The sequence below is a fragment of the Poecilia mexicana genome, unplaced genomic scaffold (assembly GCF_051168715.1).
Source record: "Poecilia mexicana isolate PSO_F unplaced genomic scaffold, ASM5116871v1 scaffold_23, whole genome shotgun sequence".
Taxonomy (NCBI): domain Eukaryota; kingdom Metazoa; phylum Chordata; class Actinopteri; order Cyprinodontiformes; family Poeciliidae; genus Poecilia; species Poecilia mexicana.
Genome location: NW_028263392.1, coordinates 13221736 through 13231009, shown reverse-complemented (window position 1 = coordinate 13231009; position 9274 = coordinate 13221736). Strand labels below are relative to the sequence as shown.

At 39.9% G+C, this 9274-nt stretch overlaps 1 long non-coding RNA gene across 1 annotated transcript in view; it reads left to right on the top strand.

Moving 5' to 3' along the window:
- The first annotated feature begins 6419 nt into the window (after positions 1 to 6419).
- LOC106925435 (uncharacterized) overlaps positions 6420 to 9274 on the top strand; it is a 38068-nt gene continuing 35213 nt past the window's right edge. The window contains exon 1 of the long non-coding RNA XR_015762065.1: positions 6420 to 6583. This is a non-coding gene — a long non-coding RNA (uncharacterized LOC106925435). The remainder of the gene's footprint in view (positions 6584 to 9274) is intronic.

Sequence of the window (9274 nt, the reverse complement as noted above, 5' to 3'; positions counted from 1 at the left end):
GCAAGAGGGTGAGAAACGGAAAGAAATTTCTGAACGAATCGGCTGTTTGCAGAGTGTTATATCAAGGCACCTCAGTGGGAAGTCAGTAGGAAGGAAAAAGTGTGGCAGAAAACGCTGCACAACGAGAAGAGGTGACCGGACCCTGAGGAAGATTGTGGAGAAGGGCCGATTCCAGACCTTGGGGGAAGCAGTGGACTGAGTCTGGAGTAGAAACATCCAGAGCCACTGTGCACAGGCGTGTGCAGAAAATGGGCTACAGGTGCCGCATTCCCCAGGTCAAAGGTCAAGCCACTTTTGAACCAGAAACAGCGGCAGAAGCGCCTGACCTGGGCTACAGAGAAGCAGCACTTTGGACCACTGTTGTTCAGTGGTCCAAAGTACTTTTTTCGGATGAAAGCAAACTTTGCATGTCATTCGGAAATCAAAGTGCCAGACTCTGGAGGAAGACTGGGGAGAAGGAAATGCCAAAATGCCAGAAGTCCAGTGTCAAGTACCCACAGTCAGTGATGGTCTGGGTGCCATGTCAGCTGCTGGTGTTGGTCCACTGGGTTTTATCAAGGGCAGGATCAATGCAGCAGCTATCAGAAGATTTTGGAGCACTTCATGTTTCCATCTGCTGAAAAGTTTTGTGGAGATGAAAATTTAATTTGGTCTGGAATCGGCCCTTCTCCACAATCTTCCTCAGGATCCGGTCACCTCTTCTCGTTGTGCAGCGTTTTCTGCCACACTTTTTCCTTCCTACTGACTTCCCACTGAGGTGCCTTGATATAACACTCTGCAAACAGCCGATTCGTTCAGAAATTTCTTTCTGTTTCTCACCCTCTTGCTTGAGGATGTCAGTGATGGCCTTCTGGACAGCAGTCAGGTCAGCAGTCTGACCCATGATTGCGGTTTTGAATAATGAACCAGGCTGGGAGTTTTTAAAGGCCTCAGGAATCTTTTTCAGGTGTTTAGAGTTACTTTGTTGATTCAGATGATTATTTTTATTGCTCGTTCAGAGAACCTTTTCATAATATTCTAATATTTTGAGACAGGGATTTTGGGTTTTCATGAGCTGTTTGCCAAAATCATCAAAATTAAAACAATAAAAGACCTGAAATATTTCAGTTGGTGTGCAATGAATCTAAAATATATGACAATTTAATTTTTATCATGACATTATGGAAAATAATGAACTTTATCACAATATTCTAATTTTATGACCAGCACCTGTATATATGTATGTATATGTATATGTATGTATATGTATATATATGTATATATATATATATATATATATATATATATATATATATATATATATATATATATATATATATATATATATATAAAATGCTAGCTTGGTGCTTTTTGGAAACTGTCGTATTGCAGCAGCTGCTTAACTTGCATATGCCTCAGGCCGGCTCTGACCTCAAGCTATTTAATCAGGATTTTTATGTGATCTCCAGCATAAAGTAGAACGTAATTTTCAAGCTGGAAGGAAAATCTTCATGTTTTTCCATTTATTTAGAGGTTAAAATCGTAAAATTTGGAGTGCATAAGTATTTTGTTTATGTGGATGACCAGATGATGATTTCATGATGCTTTTAATGTTCTACTAAAAAACACTCGGAATAGTTTTATTTATACTGACAAGAGGTGTTAATGGTTTTGAGGCACATCAGACCCACAGACAGTTGGTGGAAAGCTAATACTGCGAAGACATTATTTTCCCCCTTACATAACGTCGCAGCTTTTACGAGGAACTCAGTTGACTCAGACACACAAACAGCAGATAATTACATAGTTGATGTTTGTCCCTCTTTAAATCCTTTAAGATATTTTGGCTGCAGATAAAGCCAAAAGTCAAGCTGTGTGCACTCTGAAGCTGACCGCTCTGGTCGTACCGAAAGACAACGTGATACTTCCTCGGAGGCGGAGGGGTCCGCCAACCCAAACACAACGGGGTGTGGTTCTCCTTGAGGCCAGAGCTGCATGTTCAGCTCTTTGGAGGATGCTCGCAGTGACAGGGCCGCTCTCCAGCCCGCTCGCCGTCAGCACTTTCACAAACGGATGCATGTATGGATCCGTTTGTGATCCATACATGCGTCCGTTTGTATGGGGACCTTGATGAATTGGCTCTCTGGCGGCCGCCCAGCAGGTGGCGGGGATCAAAACGAGGAGTGGAGGGGGAGGTCGGCTCGCTCCAGGTCTTCCTGGATGTTATTACATCCCTCCTCGAGACTAATACAGAATCGATTATCCCACCACAACGGTCCGGTTAAAGGATGTGGGTTATAGTACTTCTGGGTTTTTCATTATATTTCCTTGTGACGTTTTGTTTAATTCAGTTCATTTTAATCACTATCGAGCTGCAGTATGTAACTTTTATAAAAAAAAACAAAACTGGTATGAGACAGATAATCTGTGAGAAAATTGAGCTCCTCTGCTTTTTAGAAACAACCAATCAGAGCCAGGAGGCGGGTCTTAGCGCTGTCAATCATAACCTCTGTTGTGAATCCTAAAGCTAGTTAGCATAGCCACCGTTTCTCCGCCATTAACACATTTAAGCGCGTACATGGGTGTGATTGACAGCGTTAAGACCCGCCTCCTGGTTCTGATTGGTTGTTTTTAGTCGAGAGCGATGCATTTTTCACAGTATCTCAGGGAGGAGGTGGAGGAGATCGATCTTTTCACAGATTATCATAAACTGTCACAACATGGAGACAATTTTAGCAAAAATATAAAAAATACACAAACTAAAACTAACAAAACAATAAAACTGAAATTGAGAAAACATTTTCGCTAACTGAAATAAATAAAAACAGTAACGAATGGGGGGAAAAAACTAACTAGCTAGAACTATCTTGTATGTTTATAAGACGCTAAAACATACTGAAATCATAGATATAGCTTTCATTTTCATGTTAATTAATCTACTTATTAGCCTTTTCAAACTGATGTCAGTGATTTCACTGGTCTGCAAAATGGCGACTGTATCGTTGGTTGTTCAACAATAATTGAATCAATTTTTTGTTGAATTCTGCACCTAAAGGTTGACAGAATGTGAAAAAACTGAAATTACTACTATAAACAGTAAAAACTAAACTAAAAGTAAATAATATTTAATTAATAATAACTAGCTTTGGGCTTTTCATTACAGTTTATGTCTAATTCAGTTATAATAGTTTTTAGAATGTATTTGATAGTTTTATAATTATTATTAGTTAAATATTATTAGTTATAGTAGTCATTTTAATTGTGTCATAATTTGGCAAATGTTTAGGTGCAGAATTCAAAAAGGTCAAAGTACTGTGATAATGTAGACATTGATTATTTTCAAAAAATTTGTTCAGTTATTGTTCAACTTCTTCTGCTGCCATTTTGTTCGAAAAGATTAAACAGATTTAAAACCACAAAAACAAAGGACATTATGTCTATAATTTCAGTGTGTTTTAGTTAGTTTCCCCCCCAACTCATTACCATTTTCATTTCGTTCATTTGACGAAAACTTCTCAATTTCGGTTTCATTTCGTTAGTTTTAGCTAACCTCCAAATAAACCTGACAGATTGCATGCAGAACATTTGCAGCAAGCTAATAATTAAAGATTAACTCACTCCTTTGCGCGCTCTTATTTAGTGTTGCGTCTTGAAACGAGAATATCTGAGTAACCTCAGAAGCCGGGACTGGAAAAACCAGTCTCCGCTCTCATTGATCTGCACACTGTGAGATCCAGTGCATCTAAGGACACGTACTTTGGACTGAACTCTGAAACACAATCTCCCCACACTCTTCAACTCCTCATCTTAAGCACACAATTGTCTTTTGAATGACCTTGTGGTCTGTTTTACTACACTCACCAATTTTACTACTTATTCTGGTGGTTGTTTCACAGGGAGAAAAAAAAGAAAGCACCACGTATGGCCTCATCTGTCTTAAGCCATTCATTCCTTCCCCCAGTAGCGCAGGCAGTAGTCGAACTCTGCTGAGTTTTTGCTTTTGCTTTTGTCAGATCAGCATTTTATTACTCTAATCCCCAAGAATCCCAGTAGATTCTCGTGCCCAGATGCCATGAAAGTAATGCATTGATTGTGATTAACTTTAACGCAGCGCTGTGTTGCATTTTATCATCCAGATGTGAAGCAGACAGCAAGTGCTACCAATACATTAGTAGCTAGATTAAAGTGTCTTTAAAAAAAAAAAAGGCAACTAAGCTTTGGGATTTGGAGATTCTCCCTGTTTCTCGGTTTCAGTCGACAGTGGAAATTCACTGAGACTTGATTATAGTAGGAGAGTGTTGGCTCAGCTGTGTGCTTTAAGAACCCATGATGTCAGAGCCTTATTTTCCTTGGAGAGACTCTCATCAGCTGCATTGTTCCAGGAAACCATGGTCGGTTCTCTTGGCAAAACGAAAAAAATCTTGCCCAAAATGCGACCACCCCTCACTCCCTTTCCATCTTTGCACCCACATCAACGCCAGCCCCCCTGGCTCCAAGAGCACACATGTGAAGCATCCTGCACAGAGCATCAAATTTCCCTGGAACTGGAGCTTCTTACCCCCGTCCGCCGCAAAACGTGTTTGTCTTCTCTCCCGTTTTTTGCTTCCCATCCGAAGACGGGTGTCTTTGATGAAAGGCAGTGTGTTAATACAGGATGAGGAAATGACCTTTCTTGCACCCCTAGAGGGTCATAAAACAATGCTGCTACTGATGTCATGGAGCCCAGACTTCAAGTCGTAGGCGGTGTGATTGAAATACAGCACCGCCATCTGACAGGTGATGCAAGCATCCGACAGAGTTGATGAATAAAACACTCAGCAGCCTCTCCGAGTTCAAAACTCAAAACATAAGGCATGAGGCAGATATGGAGGAGATTAAATCCAGGCCAGCTGCAATTCAGCAACAGCTTTATCAGGAGCTGAGAACACCTTAAAGACATCAGCCAGAGATCCAGCAAGGATCCCTCAAATCACATCTGGCTCCCGTGAGATTATTCGCCTCTTGGATTTACTTTTAATGTTCTATGTTGGAGAATTATGGTAATGATTTCTTAGAAATCCAGACTGGAGAAAACAGTGTGATAGTTCCTTCAATTTCCTTTTTGAGGCTTTAAATCAGGTGGTGAAGGAGTGAAGTGCCGTTCATCCGATGCGCGTTTAGGTTTAATAAAACGGATAGATCTGCTTGAAAAGAAGGCGGTTTTATTAAACAGAAAGTAAGAGCCCTAAAGGTTAAAACAGCAATGTGTGGAGCTCAAATGTTCAGTTGTGCTTCTGCTGGATCAGCCATCTTCTTCAGCAGAATTCCCAGCCCTCCAACAATAATACTTAGAAAATAAAGGCTGACCGCTCCAAGTAAAATCCCTTCAGTTGAGATCCATAGTTATTATTCATACCCTGGTTCTCCATCCCCTGCTCTACGGGATCCTCTGATGTTAATAAGGTAAGCCCTTTGAGCTGCGAAGAAACCCACAAAGAGCTGTGTCAACATTTATGCTTGCCTCCGCCTTTTTATCACCGGCTGACGGTCTGCATTTTCATGTTGTTGCTTGTCAATCAAAAGACGGGAACATCGCAGCATCCATTCCAATTTAAAGATCAGGACTTTCATGGTTGGAAAAAGTATTTTCCTCTTCATTGAATACATTTTATGAAGCTGTTTTAAAATTATTTTTTCAGAAAAAAATGAGACAAGTTGTGCAAAGTGCAAACCAACCTGACCCTAAGTGGAAATGCAAAGCTGGCCCAAGTTAAGTGGGTGCTGAGGACCCCCACACCACCAGGGGGCCATCTAGAGCACTAAGCTAGCATTAAGCTAGCATGATAATAAATATGTAGCATTGAATATTACAAACTAAAAGTTATTACACATAGAAAACAAGAAAATAACATTTGATTGTTATTTTTATAGTTGTTACACAAATAGTATGCATCAATATGCACTTTTGGAAATTTTCTAAGTTTGAAAAGTCAAACATCTTTGACTTTTCAAACTCAAAAATTTCTCTTTTTTCTAGAATCAATTTTTAGATCAATCTAAAAAATCCGATTTTTATTTATAGCAAATTTTAGATCTTTTTTGTTTGTTTTTTGGCCAAAGTTTATTCTTCCTCACTCATTTTTTTAACCTATATTGGCACTAGTACCTGTTGTAGTTTTGATACTTTCAAGGTCACTGTAACAGAATCCGACGACGAAACCTTTTCAGGTTATCTTAACGACGATCATTTTGAGAAGATCAAACTGGAGCTCAACACCGCTAAATTGTACAATATCTGTATTCTCAAATATTCTCAAAGAGCTCCATTCGAAACCCAAAACCTCCTGTCAAAGAGTCCTAGCTTGAGTAATTTAGCTAGATGCTAAAAGCTACTGACAGTTACTCCTATTCTAATAAGGTAACCGTTTTGCCACAATTGGATTGGTCGAATTCCATAGAACCAATAGAACGGCACTATAACTGCCCAAAATGATTGACAGCACCGTTAGCCAATCAGAATCGGAATTAGGAAATTTAAACGGTTCTCTGAGAGGGATGATTTGAGAGCAAGAAGATAGTGTGGATTTTTTGGTGAAAATAACTTTTTCGTGGCAAAACAGCAGAGGTAAGACAAATTTTACATAATAACAACCTCTGTAGTTGATATTTTTAGCTTATATATCTGACGCTTTGAGTGTTTTCGTATTTTCGTTTGGGGCGTGGCTTATGTATTTAATTGTGTAGTACGATATGTTGCATTTTGTATTTTAGTTGTTTGGAGTGTATAGAAAAAGGTATATATTGTGTTGTAGACTATTTATATGCGCAACACTTTTATGTTTTTTGTGCTTTGCTGCTGCTTCAAAATACTTTTTTTTTTTTTTTTTTAAGTCCGGTGACCTTAGAAAAACAAACATGATAGAGGTCAATAACTTTATCTCATTTGTTCTTCAATTTCTTGGCTCTCCTTCATGGCGTCTATACGTTGACTGAGTAATTTCTTGATAACGGTTGTATAAAATTAATTTATCGTGATCTGGGGAATGATGAGGCCATTGTAGTACAAAGAACTCATCGTCATATTTAACAGGAGATTTTTAAAGAAGTTGAGGTTTGTGACATGGAAGATAGATGCACTTTTGACATGATCATTAATATGATGGTTTGCTGTGAGGCTCAAACAATGCTCAGTTAGTGAGAGAACAAGAAAATATCGTTTTCCTCACACCATTACACCACCACAAGGCTGAACCTTTGTTCCAAAGCTGGATTGTTTCTTGCCTAGATGCTGTTTGTGCAAAATTCAGACCCTATAATCTGAATGTTGCAACTGAAACTCATCCAGGCAACATTTTTTTCTTTCTCCTTCTGTTCAGTTTTGGTGAACCCATTTTAACTGTAGCCTTAGTTTTCTTTTCTTAGCTGACTGTATTTTATCAAGCAACTTGTTCGTTATTCTGCAATAGCCAGCCACGCCCTAACCTCACCACTAACTGACTATTGACCAGTTCTCTGTCTAACAGGTCCGGAAAATCCCTGAAACCTGGGTTTTACCCTATCATAGGTTTACTAGAGAATTTCTGTTTAAACTGGTGGCGGAGAAAACTCGTCTAGCTCTAACTACCTTCAGATCCAGAAGTTACGGCCCTTTTCAGTTGAGAAACAGTCGACAGAGTAGCTCTAGCTGCCGCGTAGTTCCAACAACCACTCCTGTTAACGGTAGCTTTCCTCCTTAAAATAACGTGCACTTGTTATCGGCTAGATTGGATTTAGTGACTTAGATATAAGTCCCAGGGCCATTATTTATAGCTCGCCAAAGGAAAGTACGAAGCCACCCATTTCTAGAATCATGTATTTAGATTTTACTTATACCAGAAGAACCCTCATCAAACAGTGACTCAATTGAATTCAATATCCGCGACCTCCATTCTTATTTTTATTATATTTTATTAAGCAAGCTTTAGCAGGGGTAAATGACAAACAGATTTAATAAAAGTAATTGTAAACTTGTAACAAATATTAATTTCAAATTATAATATCAACCAAATCAACCATATCCTATCTTATTTCTATCCCTAACCTATGTCACTAATCTCACTGAGCGAGGCTTTAGGGGCAGGGCAACTCACACCCGATGTTAGTCGATCTTGGCAGCCGAAATCTTTAGACGTTCTTGGTTAGAGTCTCTGTCCTAGCCGGGCAAAGTCCTTGTCCGGAAAAGCAGCAAAGTCAATCTGTCCAACCTCTTTTAGACGTACAGAATCTTCATCACTAGGTGACCTTTGTCTTTTCCCCAAGTCTGCTGCTGTTGAATAGGGATCGTAGGGTGGAGGCAGAGGAAAACGGTCAAATTCAGGGGCCAGGGCTGGGACTGACGGATCTTGTCCTTCTTTGCGGCGAGAAGTCTCAAACTTTTCCCCCCGGTCCCAGGGTGTGGTCCTCCGCTGATCTTTCGCCTGCGTCTTCTTGTTGATTCTCCTTCAGCGCCGCGGACTAAGAACAGTTTCCTCCCCAGCTCGCTGGCTTTTAAACCCTCCTGGTCCACAGTTGTGTGTGGGAGAGATCTTATGACTCATTCTCCCCGATTACCTCATCGGAAAGTACCCGTCTTCCCAAACCTCGCTCCACCCTGCATTTGGTAATACACAAACCTCCCTCTTTTGCGTCCGCCTGCTGCAACTCCTTTGCAATGCTGACCATCTGGTAGTTATTACCTTTTTTGGCAATCTGTTCTGAGGTCCCCGCCCAGCCAGCTCAGTGCCTCTCTGTGCTTAACTCTACAATCTTCTTATAATGTACCATGAAACACAATCAACTCAAAACATAATCAGTTTTACCATTATCTGAAATCATTGAAAATGTATATATATAACAATTAAGTTGTTACTGTTACCGCAGATCATGAATACAGATTATATATTTCAGTCATACATTACAGACATTGTGATTATAAGACATAAATCATTTCAACTATTTACTTATCTATGTATTTGATTCCAACCATTACACACATATGTATTTCATTTCATTTCTTTAATCATTCTTAAATCAATACAGGATTACTGTTACTCCCCAGGCCTTTTACCCTGCTTTCCGCGTGTACCTAGAGAGATCTCACAAGTCCATGCCAGTTTTCTTGACACCCCCTCCTTGAGATCGAACGGTGCGTTGCAGAAAACGGAAAGTCCAATCAAAACAATTCCAACACATCACCACTGTGGATAGTCAGAATGTCTCTTTCGTAGCAAGTGACGGGCGAAGATGACGGTGTCCACGTGTCAACAACCTCGTACTCCGTCAGATTTGATGGCGGGGA